Source organism: Rhagoletis zephyria, unplaced genomic scaffold, assembly GCF_001687245.7.
Source record: "Rhagoletis zephyria isolate East Lansing unplaced genomic scaffold, Rhagoletis_zephyria_1.1 Rzeph_scaffold_03335, whole genome shotgun sequence".
Classification (NCBI taxonomy): Eukaryota; Metazoa; Arthropoda; class Insecta; order Diptera; family Tephritidae; genus Rhagoletis; species Rhagoletis zephyria.
In genome coordinates, this window is record NW_016160418.1 from 15,127 (window position 1) to 29,675 (window position 14,549).

The window sequence follows — 14,549 nt, forward strand, 5'->3', positions numbered from 1 at the left end:
ACACTAGATCTCATCCATTCAGATCGCCTGCATCTAGTGTTTGGGGAGAAGGCGGCTTCGAAACTAGCCCTCTACAGTATCCAGACCGTAACTGGGCTAGGGTAACGGGGGTCTCTTTTAACAGTTGAAGCTCCGTTGTTGTTGTTGTTGTAGCAGCATACAAGTTCGCCAAAGAGTTTTTGAGTGTTGCAGGAGTAACAGTCCTTGGCCAACTATAAATCTGGGTCGTTCCGGTTATGTAGACCCGACTGTCGTGGCAATGGTTGACACACATTTTTCAATACAAACAAATGTGTCTCTGGCACAGGTGGTGATTGGGCTCCGATCACGCCATTTATAGGCCGGGAGTTGTCGCAGTTGTTGTAGTAGCAGTCCTCAACCCCCCGGGGTTTCGTCATGGGTCGTCTTCCTCCTCCGACTCGACAAGCCGGAGGTCAAGAAAGCGGGCGGCGACGATAGGCGCGAAGCAGGACGTTGTTGGGGTGATTACCAGTGACATCCCACGAAGAACTGCTTCGATAGCAACGTGTTGTGCTCTTTCTCCGCCAGCATCTAGCTTTCTTGGTAGAGGTGATGCATTTTTGTAGGTTTCTCCACTGTCTATCGCCGGTACCTGTCGATCACATTGGCACTGCGTAGTTTGCCACCGACCGGCTGATTGCTTTGTAAGTGCTGAGTAGGGTTTCTTTGTCGGTTCCCCAAGTGCTGCTGGTTACTGTCTTGAGGACCTTGTTCCTTGTTCATATCTTTTCGCAGGTTGCTGAGGCGTGCGCTGAAAAGGAGAAGAAACTGTCGAACGTAACTTCCAGGATTTTGGGGTGTACAGTGTGGCGTGGTTTGCAACATCCGTGAGATAGTCACTGATTTCCCCGCACGTTGAGCAGTGTCGGCGAGAGTACGCCGCCTTGGGAGACCCCCTGTTTAATCCTAAGCGGCTTGGACTTGGCGTTTTGGAATTCGACCGATGATTGGCGTGCACACAGATAGCTAGTTATCCACCGCTTCGTCCGATTCGGAAGCGATGACTCCAGGACGTCTTAGCAAATGGTCTAGGGCCTTCTACAGATCCACCGCGACTAGGACCGTCCTATCACACGAGTCGACGTTGGTTCAGACCCTCCCTTATCTGTGTGGTGCTGGCGTTTAATGCAGGGGTCGTGCTGTGCATTTTGCGGAATCCGTGTTGGTGTTCGGCTTGTTGCAGATGCTTCGCCATGCTGGGGGTAGTAGTGCTCAGAGTGCCCAGATTTGGCGGTTTTGTGCGAATTTGGCGAAAACCAGCGGAAACTGAATATTTAAATCTTTTAACTTGCAATGGAATAACTTTTTTCAGAAACATTCCATCCGACTCTGAAGAATTTTGGATAATTGCTTACGGAGTGAAAACCGCAACAGGCAATAAAATGTTTGGAAATATAAGTAAAGTAGCATTCATATTATTATCCTTGCCGCACTCACATCTTTTGTTGAGCGCTTTCTTCCGTAATGAATTCAACAAAAAAGAAAATTTGAAATAGTATGAGGTTTGAAAGCCTTAATACAATAGTTGGAAATAAAGTTATATGAAGGCTAATANAGGCAATAAAATGTTTGGAAATATAAGTAAAGTAGCATTCATATTATTATCCTTGCCGCACTCACATCTTTTGTTGAGCGCCTTCTTCCGTAATGAATTCAACAAAAACTAAAATTTGAAATAGTATGAGGTTTGAAAGCCTTAATACAATAGTTGGAAATAAAGTTATATGAAGGCTAATAAAGGCCCGTCCACATAGAACTTCGGCGTTGCGTTGGCGTTGGCGTCGCTTCAACAGCTGACTATGAATACATGAATTCAAATGCAGCCGTCCACATAGCCAAAATTCGACAACGTTCACGCCAACACAAAGCAAAAAGATGGCCAACTCTCAATTTTTCGCGTGCGTCGCTCGTCAGCTGTTGCAAATAAATGAAATTATGTATGTATAAATAATATTTTAATCAAGCGCGGGTAAGAAATATCGTTTTTAATGCAGTTATTGATATGAAATATTAATTTATCTGTCGTTAGTATGTTAATTTAGTGGCCCGAGCATTCGCTGCTAAGCGTTCATTGTAGCAAGCATACTTTTAACGTGCGTTCTGTCAAACCAACGCCAATGCCAAAACCAACGTGAAAGTTCTATGTGGACCGGCGTTAATAGTTTCTGATGCAAAACGTTTCCAATATCAAACAGTATGCTATCAAGGTTGAATAGCCGAATATATGACAACAACAGAAATGTAAATCATTCAGACACTATAGGTGATTTTGAAGAAATTGTGGAAATAGCTGATCTCGTCTTATAGCTTTCTATTTTATTTTTAGCGCCAAGCTCTTAAAAGCGGATTGTACATCAAATGTGTTGAAACAAATATTTTTAAAGAAAATTGTTTGTACTTCACTATTATATAAGTGATTTGTGTTATTTATTATTACCCTTTGAAGGTATAATATTCATTTTTGGTTTTAAAAACTATATTATAACAAGGGCTCATTTTTAAAATAAAAGATTTGTTAAATCGATTTCAAGAATTTTATATAAAAAAAATTGACGATTTTTTCAGAAATTGGGCTTTTTTTAACAATCTGGACACTCAGGTAGTGCTTGTCTTTGCTACTGGGGATAGGAGGGAGATTGGCCGGTAAGTCTCCTGCGCCCGCCTTCCTTCCTGGCTTAAGGAGGGGAATGATCCTACCCATTTTCCACATCTCCTGGATGAGCAGAGTGGACAGTGACGAGTTGAACGCTGCTGTGATATACTCGACTCCCGCTGTCTTTACGATTCGTCGGATGGGAGAAAGACTTTACTATCGTCCAGTTTGCTAGCTCCGTTGGAGAGATTGCAGGTCTTGAGGAGCTCGTTCCACGATTTCCGCTTCTGCTCGTTTAACAGTTTGATAATGTCCCTGATAGGCGTGAGCATTAGTTGCCATTCAATGCAGTTTATGAGACCTCCGCTTGCTGTACATATATCTGGCGAGCTATAGCAGTCAACCGCGGTCCCAGTGTGGGCATCGTCGTTTACAGAACGTCGAGTCGTCAATTTGTTCAGTGAGCGGTAAACCCCGCTGGTCGATGCCCAGGTTGGAGTGCCACAGTTCGTGTTGCGCGCTACAACCCGCTGGCACTACCCGGTTTTCGCCTTCAAGTTGCGCACTCATGTTCGGGCGGTATCCTGCTGCGCAGATGGTTGCAGGCGGTATGTATACGTTGGCGACTTCAAGCTCAGTATCTCCGGTCTTGATCGTCAAACATTGGCATCCAATGGGCGTATAGTTGGCAACTATTCGGGAAGTAATGAGCCGATATTGAACCGCGTTATGCAATATAAAGGCGACGCCGCCTCCGGCGTTGGGAGGGCGGCGGTTAAAGTAATTAACTACTGATTCAATATGCCGTATATTTTTGCCGTACTTCACGATTTGCAGGATTTGAAGGTTTTGCAGGAACAGCTGCTTTCGCCTTTAATAAACTTTATGTGAACTGGCGTACGGGAACGACTTTGGACTAAATCCTGCAAAACCTGCAAAACGTAGACGTTCTGGAACGCACTAAATGGCTCGGACAGAATTTTGTTTTATTTTAAGACAAATATCATAATTATTATATAATTAATAATAATTGCTAACCACAACACTATAATTAATATCTTTAACCGGGAACGATAAATTACACAATATCTATGACTGCTTGGTACGAATGTAATCGGCTTCGTATATTTTCGCGACCGCGTAAGACAATACGAGCATGGATCGGAAACTCGGCCTTTCCGACCATGATCAACAGCTTGTCCACAGCGCGGAGCGGAAACTAGAGCTTTCCGCCTGCCACACACTCGAAGTAATGACTTCGGGAACATGGATCGGAAACTCGTTCTTTCCGACTATGCTGAACAGCTTGTCCACAGAGCGGAGCGGAAACTAGAACTTTCCGCCTGCTACACATTCAAAGTAATGACTTCGGGAACATGGATCGGAAACTCGTTCTTTCCGACCATGTTCAACAGCTTGTTCATAGCGCGGAGCGGAAACCAGAGCTTTACGCCTGCCACACATACAAAGTAATGTCTTCGGGAACATGGATCGGAAACCCGGCCTTACCGACCTTGATGAACAGCCTGTCCGCAGCGCGGAGCGGAAACTAGGTCTTTCCGGCCGCCGCACACAAAAGTAGACTGAAGACTAGGCCTCGCCAGCTACCAAACCTGCTATTTTATGCTGTGATTATTATTATTATTATAAATTACTATGTATCTTAATGTTCTATTCTCATTTGTCTGTAAGAAAACATTTTTCTGTAGACCAAATAAATAAATAATGTACAAATAAAAACAAAACGAAAAAACTGAGTTATAAAATAAAACATACGGGCTAGATTTAAGGCATATTCCTCGGTCGGATCTATTAGCTGTGGAATATAGTTATACTAAGAAACAAAGTTTTTAAAAAGTTATTGGAGGCCAAATTAAATAAAACTTCAGTTCATTCGCAGTCATTGGCCTTGTGCCGGCGAGGACAACCAGATGTGAACAGACAACCGCGAAAGGCATAAACATAGCAGATAGAAAAACAAAATCATATGCAATTGGAACGAACTGAAACCACTGAAAATATTTCACTCCAACGACGAATCATGCTACAGTTAATTGTTAAAATATTCATGAGGGGGGAACAAAATATGGAATGCATATGTAAGTAGTATGTATACGACTATATTAAACTGAGATTTACATATTTTGTTTTTTTTTTTTTGATACTTACTATTTTCAGGCTTGTTGAGCAAATATTTTGCTTATCACTGCTCCAGATGTGACCAAGATGCACCTATCACGAAAAGCTCACACACACTGTGTTATCATCAGATACCTCGACCAGGAAATTTTTAAAGAAAGGAAATATTAATTTCTTTTTATTTCACAATATGCGATTCGACAATATGTGAACGCAGCGTAATTTGAAGTGGAGCAAAAGCGATACGAGACGATGAACACAACGACGACAACGGCACGCAACAACGGACACGGTGCTCTTGGAACCCGGACCCGACGCAAACTTATCACAAAAGGGATTATTTAATTCAGCTTTTGATGGTATAAATTTTCAGAGTTTTGAGTTTTTCCTTTGTTTGATTGTGCTAGTCGTCGTAGTGATCGATGGTGGCATAGCGTCAAAACATTTTCTTTTCATGCATGGCCACGACTCCTCATCAAAATCACCCTGCCAGCACACTCCACGCACGCACAAACCACTAAAACTGCTATTACCAAGATAATTCAATGCTTTTACTCACTAATTTTCAACACTTGGTTAAGATTAAAACCTAATTTTTTTAATTGCACTTTTTGAACACCTGCTTCTTTCCTAAAATTTTCAATTGGAAAAGTAATCACAAAAGTTGTTCGAAGTCGCCTCGTTGGAAGATTTTCGTCTGTCCGTTTGCCAAAGTTCGTGCTTGGCAGCGCCGTCTATGGTTGAAAAACAGTAGATCGCTATTGTTTTGCCGTTCTCACCCATTTATTCAGTGACTTTTTGGCAACTTTAGTCATCTCGCTTACACACACGGCTGCAGCTATATTGCAACGTATTCGCTGCCCTCATTCGTCTTTGGCATTCGCGTTTATTCGATTCGAATTCGCATATGGGCGGCCAGGGTTACCGTTGCCATTGTTGGTGCAGCGAATAAAAATGGCTTATTGCAAAAGAATTTGATCCAAACAGATTAATTGCTAATACATAAAATATAGATCACATAAATAAAGATAATTTTAGTAACATTTTGTGCTGTTTTAAGAACGTGATATTAAAGCCATATAATCGCTGCCTGGAATGGTAACCCTGCTTAAAGCGAAAACTTGCCATTCGCATATCTTCAGTCTTCGAAACTAATTTATTTTCCGTAATTTTCTTTTGCTCTTTACTTTCGCCATTTCTACCAATTCGGGACTGCTCATCAACACATGTTAAATTCCTAGGTTACTTATGATTTACGCTACACTCACTATTTTAATTTCCTATACATTCCTTTATGCACACTTACTTCTAGTTATTTATTCTCCGTGGTTTAAGGGTATATTAATTTATAAAATTGCTTTATTTTAGATTTTCAACAAGACTTCGCCATTTTGCCAGGCAGTCATACAAAACTTTAGTGTTGAATAAGTGTAAAAACACAGTCAAATGTCATCGAATGGTTTGCGGCGAAACTGACAGGGCTGCATTTGATGAGGTTCGTTGTTTATTGAGTTGGAAAATGCGCTAAACACAGCCGATTTCAAGTACATATGGAATTAGAAAATAATATATTGCGACCAAAGAAAATAAATCTTACATTCTTTGGTAAAATCCGAATAGCATTAATTTTACAGACAACATCGAAGCCAAAAGGTTGCATTCAACGGGATTGCCTGGCAGACTGATTAGAATTCGCCGTACTTCGTAATGAATTTATCTGGTTTTCAAACCGGATTCGAACTTTACTACAGTGGCTCTCGTAAACAATTGGTTGAAGTTGCGGTAACTCTGTGACAAGCTGGAAAAAAGGCTGATAATTGTTTTGGCAGGTTGCACATTCGCAGGGTGCGGTTGATGATTAATTTTTCGTCATTTCGTAATTTTTTGATGATGCATTTCCGGACGCAGTTTTTTGCAGTTATTCGAAAAAATTTGCTTGATGATGCATTTCCGACTGCTCTGTTTTGCAGTTTTTGAAAACATTTTCTTGATTATGCACTTCTGATCGTTTAATTTGCCGGTTCTAAATTTTTAATTTTTTTTAAATGTTACCAAAAAACTTGTAAAAGTATTAAAAGCCTTTTTTCTTTTGACATAAACAATGGGCGTTACTTGTATTAAAGTTGCCTAGAAGTTTACATAGGTATAAACCACTTTTTGAAAAATGATAAACTTAAGGGTCAAAGCTTATAATAACTTTATGTTGAATTTATAAAATAAGCGGTATTTAAAAAAATAATGTACATTATTTGATGGCATCCCTCACGTTTTTTAATGGAGTTAATTCATTTGTCAAGCACGTGTGGGTAACACCCTTTCCTTCCATATTTCAAAAAAAAAAAAAAAAAAAAAACAGTGCGCATTTTCATTTGACCATTCATAACTGTTTTATTTATCTTTTTAATTTTCTTTGTGAGGTAGCTAGATATTTTATTTTTTTATTTTTCTGACTTTAGCCCCTTGTGGCTCATATGTTTGTACACATCGCCAATCATAACTCACAATTTCGTATGTATCCTTAGAAACAAATTCATTCCGTAAGAAGTTTGCTACGTGTATGTACCTTTGCCGCAGCTATTGTAAAATACTTTTGGGTTTTTAGGCATTATGCCCAAAAGTTGCCAAATGAGATCGAAAGTTACCAAATTACCAAAGAGAATAAAAGTTACCAATTTTGGTAACATTTTACCAAAGTGGCAACCGTGATCAGGATATACATTTCAATTTTCTACCAATATTTCGGCCGAACTTGCTTTTTGAAACAGATGGCGACCCTCCTAAATATAATTAAGAAACAAAGCCTTTTCAACCCCATTTCGATCGATACAAAAACAAAATCATTCAAGCGGTTTTCGAGCATTTCAACAACTTTATGCCTAAAACGCTCGATATTTGTTGAATTTATGTATATAAAACTTGTACACGATAATATTGCAACTGCTCCAAAGAACCTACACATATCCCCCTAAATGAAAGTTATGTCAGCCAATCACAAGTTGCTAGAGCATTTTAAAGGCTCAAAATTGACCCCTAAATAAGCCAATATTTACCGTTGTTTCCACGACAGACACCGAATTGTTTACTTACGGAAATATATTTGTCGATAGGTTTGGAATTTTATCTTTGAAACGCCATACATTTCGTTTCACTAGTTCTAGTGCAATAAGCGTTTTCGTGAAGCTCTAAAAATTACAACTACAACATTTGGGCATAGGCTCCAATTCGAAAAAATCTTTACGATTTAATCATCCAAACGTATGTAGATCAAGATAGAGAGTTGTTTACTGTTTCCAATATGGCTATTAACAACTGGAAGCGCCAATATTTAAGTACATACATACACACTGATATATGTAAATACCTTGCAGCAAATGGGACTAGTTTGTAGCTAAATATTGACTTATTTACCAGCAGTCGACTAGAGGTAACTATTTATTAACTATGGCCGTACCTAACTATGTACATACTTTTGAAGGTCGATGGGCGCAAAATTGTGACAACTGGTTTCCTCTGCATTAGATGTCAACTAACTTGCAGCTAACTACTTTTGAACATAAACTGTCAATAAAAAAAGTTTTAATATATTTTTTTATATATTTATTTATCTACTTATTTACCTTTTAATTGCTTATTAGTTTACATGTTCTTTTGTATATGGTCTCATATTTGAATTCGATCAGACATAACATCAATATGAAAACAACAAAATTTCGACCTTTCTTTTATTTGTCCTGAATACGAAAAGCAATCTGCGAATTGCAAAAGAAAAGTGTGTTGAAAATAATTTTTGTGTGCGGATATTTAAATATGTATGTAGAAACTTGTAAAGAAAAAAAAAAACTCCCGATAACGTGTGACTCCTGCAGGACTTTACAACTAAGTTAAAGTTAGTTTTGTCATAGCTAATTAAAAGTTAGTAATTTATGGAAATCCCGCAAAAAAAGCTAACCAGAAGAAACTTTTTTCTGCAGGATATTGTACGTACATGCATATGTATGTTTGTATAACAACAAAAGAATGAAAACAAACTTTATGACAAGCGTCAAACCCATTTCCGTTTCTCAGTCGTATATACGAGAACGACGACGCAGGGTTTTGTACTTTAATGTATATCTACATACATACATATATGTACATACTTATGTAGGTATGCATGCGTTGATAAAGTCAATTAATCTGAATATCATTGTCATTTATTTGCTTAGCAGTCCTATCAAAAATACATATATAATATACTATTATGCATAAACATAAATACATAAATACATATGTACATATGTACATTAGACTGCATCACCAAAAAAAAGTTGCGGGTTTTCCGCCGGGATATCAAGATTTATATTTTATGACGTTCACCAAAATATTTCGGAAAAATATTATGATTTAAGCGAGCTGGACCGATTTGCAAATACCTCCAAAAATAGAGTTTTTTATATGAATAAAAATAGGTTCTTAATGAAATTTTTGAAAAAAGTCCCCTCAGACGGCAAAGCAGATTAAGCTTACAAAATCTGCATAAAAATATTTAAAAACCTTTTCAACGGAATCGTAACAAATGAGATTTTTGATGCTGTTTTTTTTTTACTTTTTTCAAAGATTGATTTACGAAAAACTTAAATAACTGGACCAAACCTGTTCTGATTTAGACTTATGTGATCTCGGCCGAAAGGTATTTTCCCACTATTTTTATTTATGTGCACAAAAAGTCATTCGTGCCCCAAGCTTTTTTTTTTTAAATACCAACACTTTTTAATTCAACTTTGAATGAGGTTCGTTCATCCTACCTTTCTCTTTCATCCTTTGAATGAGTTTATTGGAGAAGAAATAAAAAGGGTGAGAAAATATCTTTCCAATGGTATCTCACAAGTCTAAATCGGAAGAGTTTAGGATCAGTTATTTAAGTTTTTCTTATACCAATCTTTGAAAAAATTTCAAAAACAGCATCAAAAATCTCAAATTTACGATTCCGTTAAAATTTTTTTAAATATATATATTTTTTTTAATTTTTATGTAATTTTTTATAGCTTTAAGAAACTATTTTTATCCATAAAAAACTAAATTTTTGCAGGTATTTTCAAATGGGTCCAGCTCGCTTAAATCTTTATATTTTTCCGAAATATTTTGGTGGACGTCTTAAAATATAATAGATTTTATAATTCCAATGGAAAAGCAGTACCGATTTTTTTTTTGTATGGGGAGTGATGCAGTCTAATGTACATGTCTGAATATGTTTGCAAGTTTAAACCTGGAGTGAGACGTTTACATACATACAAATAAATTAAATAAACATATGTATTTATGCATCTATGTATGTATGCACAAATTAGATGGTGGAGCTAAAGTGGTTCTGTCTGAGCTGATTCCTTGGTTGTCGTATTTAATATGTTCCAATGTTATGGATATTATAGGAACCTGCAAATTGTGATATTTCAGCTAAGTAAACATGCACGTGCGAGGTTAAGTACTCGTATTGATATACTGACCCTGGCACCGAGCACAGTGTTATTTTTAAGAAAATGATTTGAAATAATTTAATGAAGTTTATTACAAGAATACGAATTTGTTTATAGTGCAATGGTGTATGGTAAGCTGACCAACTGTCCTCCTTTGAGGATAATTGTCTTCCTGAAACGTGATTTGTCCTCCTCAAAAATTTTGTCCTTCTATGTCCTTCTTTTGAGCAAAAATGTCCTCGTTGTCCTTCTTTTCAAGTTTTATAGCAGTGATGAAATTTTCGAAAAATTTCGTTCAGAATATTATTATTTCCTAATCGTACACAATCATTGTAGTTAAAAGGCGTTTACATTGTTCAACTTTCATTTAAATGATGTAAACTTTTGATTCAACTAATCGTCTGTGAAATACTAGCTAACGACGCGTCTCCACAGTCGAAAATTATTGCTTACCATATGTCATTTTGTTTGCTAGATACCCGTATGTATAAGTTTTATCAGTGGCAAAATTTGTGTATGAGGATTTTTTATATTCATAAAAGATTTTGTAAAATGGCTTAAAATAAGTAAGTTCGTTGCATTGGAGCGCAAATCTGCTTAACAAATTTTGGAAAACGAATTATGTAACAGCCAAGTACATGATCAAAAAAAAAAACACACACAGGCCTGTGCGGTTTCCCCTTAGAAATGTATTACATGAATACGATTACAGTAAGCTTAGTCCTTAAATTTTTAAGGTTACAACTATTATAATTATAATGGCAATATTTGTGTTTACAATTAAAGTAATCGTAATCGCATATAATTTAAGAATTATAATTAAGCAATCGTAATTAAAATGCAATCGTGATAAAAATTACCCAGATCGGTTACATACATACATTGTTCATAAAGGTTTCAATTAGTGTTGGAAAGTATCGAGTACTTCTGAGCATCGAGTTCTTTGGTATCAATACTTTTAAGGTTTAGGTATTTTTAAGAGTACTGATTACTTTATTTAAATACTCACATGTCGAGCCTAAGTACTTGTATCAAAGTGATGGTTGGAAGATATTATTTTTGGATACCGAGTACTGAGCATTTTTGAGAAGTCAGTATCGATACCTTTAAAAATCGGGTACTGTCGATCCTTTTGAGAATCGAGTTCTGAGTACTTTTGGTATAGATACTGCCCAACACTAGTTTCAATATCTAGAGTTAGTTGAAAAGAAAAGTGTGAGATAAAGTTTTGCTAACCTAAGAGAGAAATTGCATAAATTCTTAAACCGAATTTCCGCCAGGCAACGAAACTACAAAAAATGTACGCCATCATAAAAAAACAATGGGGAAACAAGCACGATGGCACGGGTAGTATTTAATGCCCAACATAGTGGTAAAATTTGTTTCATATAATGCCTAGTGAAAACTCAATGATTGCCCTATTTAAGAAAACTGTTAAAATTTTGTCGATTTTTTTTAACACAATGTAGAACAAATGTTTACATTTTACTTCAAACTTAACAACTATTTTCAGAAGTGTAATGCCTACTTCATATTTGCGAGTAAAAATCCGGATTTTTATAAAAATTGTAAATTGTGAGACTGCTATATTAAAACTTTGATACTGAATGTTTTAAGCATTGCCATGGGTTACCAGAGGATTTCTGGGGTCGCTGATTACGCATCAGATGTCAGTTTTACAAAATTCAAAATGGCGATAATTGGCGAGATTGGTTCAAAACTCGGGAATTTTTTGGGTCGTTGATTACAGATCTGAAGCCAATTTTGCTATCAGATTCTTAAAAAATCAACAAAATCAAAACGTTGATATTGAAAGTTTTAAGCATTGTCAAGGGTTGAAGCTTGTTACCATTGGGTTTCTGTGTATGAATCTGATGTCAGCAGATTTTCAAAATTCAAAATGGCGGATCCAAATCCAATCGTTTTTTTTTAATTGATCGCCATATTGCTTCCGCTATTTAGAATTTTGGAAATCTGACATTAGATTCGCAATCACCGACCCCAGAAACCCTCCGGTAACGAGTTTGAACCCATTACAATGCTTAAAACGTTCAGTATCAACGTTTTAATTTTAGCAGTCTCTTTTCGAAAGAATATTTCCGGGCACTAGACCCATTCTAACTGTCCAAGAGAGGTATGTAATTAAGGGAATATACTCCAATAATACCATGCAAAAAAACATATTTAGCTGCCCTATAACATGTCACGAAAATAAAGAAATTGAAAACATCAGCGTTTTTATAAAAATCCGGCTCAAAATAAAAAATACGTGTCTCTTTTTCTTTCACAAATAACAATCTTTTGATGTAGTGTTCATGAATTTCCAAATAGTGTTTTTTGTGTGTGAGCCAGTGTTGCCAGAATTTTTTGGACGAACCGGCTAAACTGGCAAAAAAGACAGGCTAAAAATGGCTAAATTGTTTCAACTAAATTTCACATGATTTATTTTAATAAATCACAAGTAGAAATACTAGTTCTGGGAGAGAAGTTTGCAATTTCAAGCTGGAAAAAATTTTGCAATTACGAAAAACATATGATCGTGGCACATGGTTGAACTTTTTGTCGACGATACTTTGAATAAGCAAGATTGTTAAATGTAAAAATTTACAAACTTAAGCGATTTTAAAATGAAAAATGTAAGTAAATACTTGTTTACTTAATTAATTTAGTTAATTACAATGATTTTAAAGGTACTCGGCTGAAAAAAATATGTTTTCGTAATCCGAATACAATCTCAACCAGAGTCGATATAGGAAATCCGACAGTTACTACTACAAAGAAATTTAAACGTATGTTGAAGAAAGTTGGACTAACAAGAAATATACATGTAGATCCTATTTTTTGTCCCTCTGAAAGAATTTATAAAATTCTTTACAATTGTCGTATGTTTGAAATGCAACCGTGGACACCAGCTAGCAGGGAATCTTGCAAATTCCTATAAAAAAAAATCTATTGTCTTCCCAGAGAGTTTTGCTTTACATAGAAATTTGTGCTGCTCGGTTTTTGGAATTTAAATAAGTTCTCAGTTAAATGAAGTACAGTAAAGAACAAGTTTAAGCGGCCGTAAAATGGGCTACCAAACTGCATACTCAACAAAATTCTAAAAATCAGATTAAAAAGTTAAAATGTTAATGAGAATTTGGTAAAATTTTCTAAGCTCTGTATAAATTTTGAAAGTTTAATTTATATGGTTTTGATTAAAGCATAAACCATATACTTTCGGAAAAATAACAAACAAATTTTAACTTAAAAAAAAAACCTTACATATTATTAATTAACCAAAATCACCGTGTACACATTTCTGCTACCCACTGAAGTTTCTCCTAAAATCGTGTTTGGCCGTTAATATACAGATATAAGCTCGCGTTCTAGGAGTACACAGAAAAAACAGTTTACGTAAGGTATTTTACCTTTTTTTTTTTTTAAATAAAAGAATAAATCCGACAAAAAGAAAATTCTAAAGAATATTTGCAAAAGCATATTTATGTACATATCACTCGTTTATTTGATAAGGTAATAAGGAGGGTAGATAAGAGTATGATAGATATTATACTACTATACTTCCTTTTTGATTGATAACAATTTAATATGAGGAGTATTAAGGAAATTATAAGGGTGGCCGCGGGGTTCGATACATATATGTATGTATGTATATTTATGCCCATACCTACTATAAAACCTCGTAAGTAAAATTATCAGCACAGCTAATTTAGAAGGGTGAAAACTGCATTCTATTTTATGTACATATGTACATACACATTCTCAAACCGTCACCTGAAATGAAAAAAAGACGTAACGACATCGTAACTGAAATGAAAAAAATCGTGACTAAAAACTTTTATTTTCTTTCATTAAATAATGTGGGAGTTGTAATTCGATGAGAGCCATCATTTCAATCAAAAATTGAATTTTGAATTTTTTATTAGTTACGACTTTTTGAATTTCAGCAACGATGTTTGTTACATCTTTTTGCATTTCAGGTGACGAAATGATGTCTTCATCATTTGTATTTATGAATTTAAAAAAATATCTATCGGGTCATGGGATTATTATTTGCTACAAAACATAAGCATAGGTATGCAATAGTGACATGGCCATATGACTATGTACATATGTATGTATATGACCCGACACTACTTTTGATGTTGCCAAGTTTGTTGTATCTACTATACGAGTACATATATGCACATACATACATACATATGTAAGTATGTAGTTAAATAAGGTTGACACTTTCAAGCCATGGGAAAATGCTTGGATAGTTAACACTTTTTCCCTCCCTCAATATTTCGCGATACAACGTGATATGGCATATTTTCTCTTTACGACTAACACAATAATAA

General features: G+C 35.9%; 1 protein-coding gene across 2 annotated transcripts in view; it reads right to left on the minus strand.

Annotated features, from left to right (window-relative positions):
• Window positions 1–6,189, minus strand: part of LOC108368808 (discs overgrown casein kinase 1) — a 21,309-nt gene extending 15,120 nt beyond the window's left edge. The window contains exons 1-2 of one of the 2 annotated variants that reach the window (XM_017623724.1): window positions 6,060–6,189; window positions 4,784–4,888 (exon numbers count right to left, since the gene is read on the minus strand). The gene's annotated coding sequence lies outside the window, so the exon portion shown is untranslated. Of the gene's footprint in view, window positions 1–4,783; window positions 4,889–5,312; window positions 6,040–6,059 lie in introns of those variants that run through there. The other variant, XM_017623726.1, reaches the window with a different exon arrangement.
• Window positions 6,190–14,549: the final 8,360 nt, after the last annotated feature.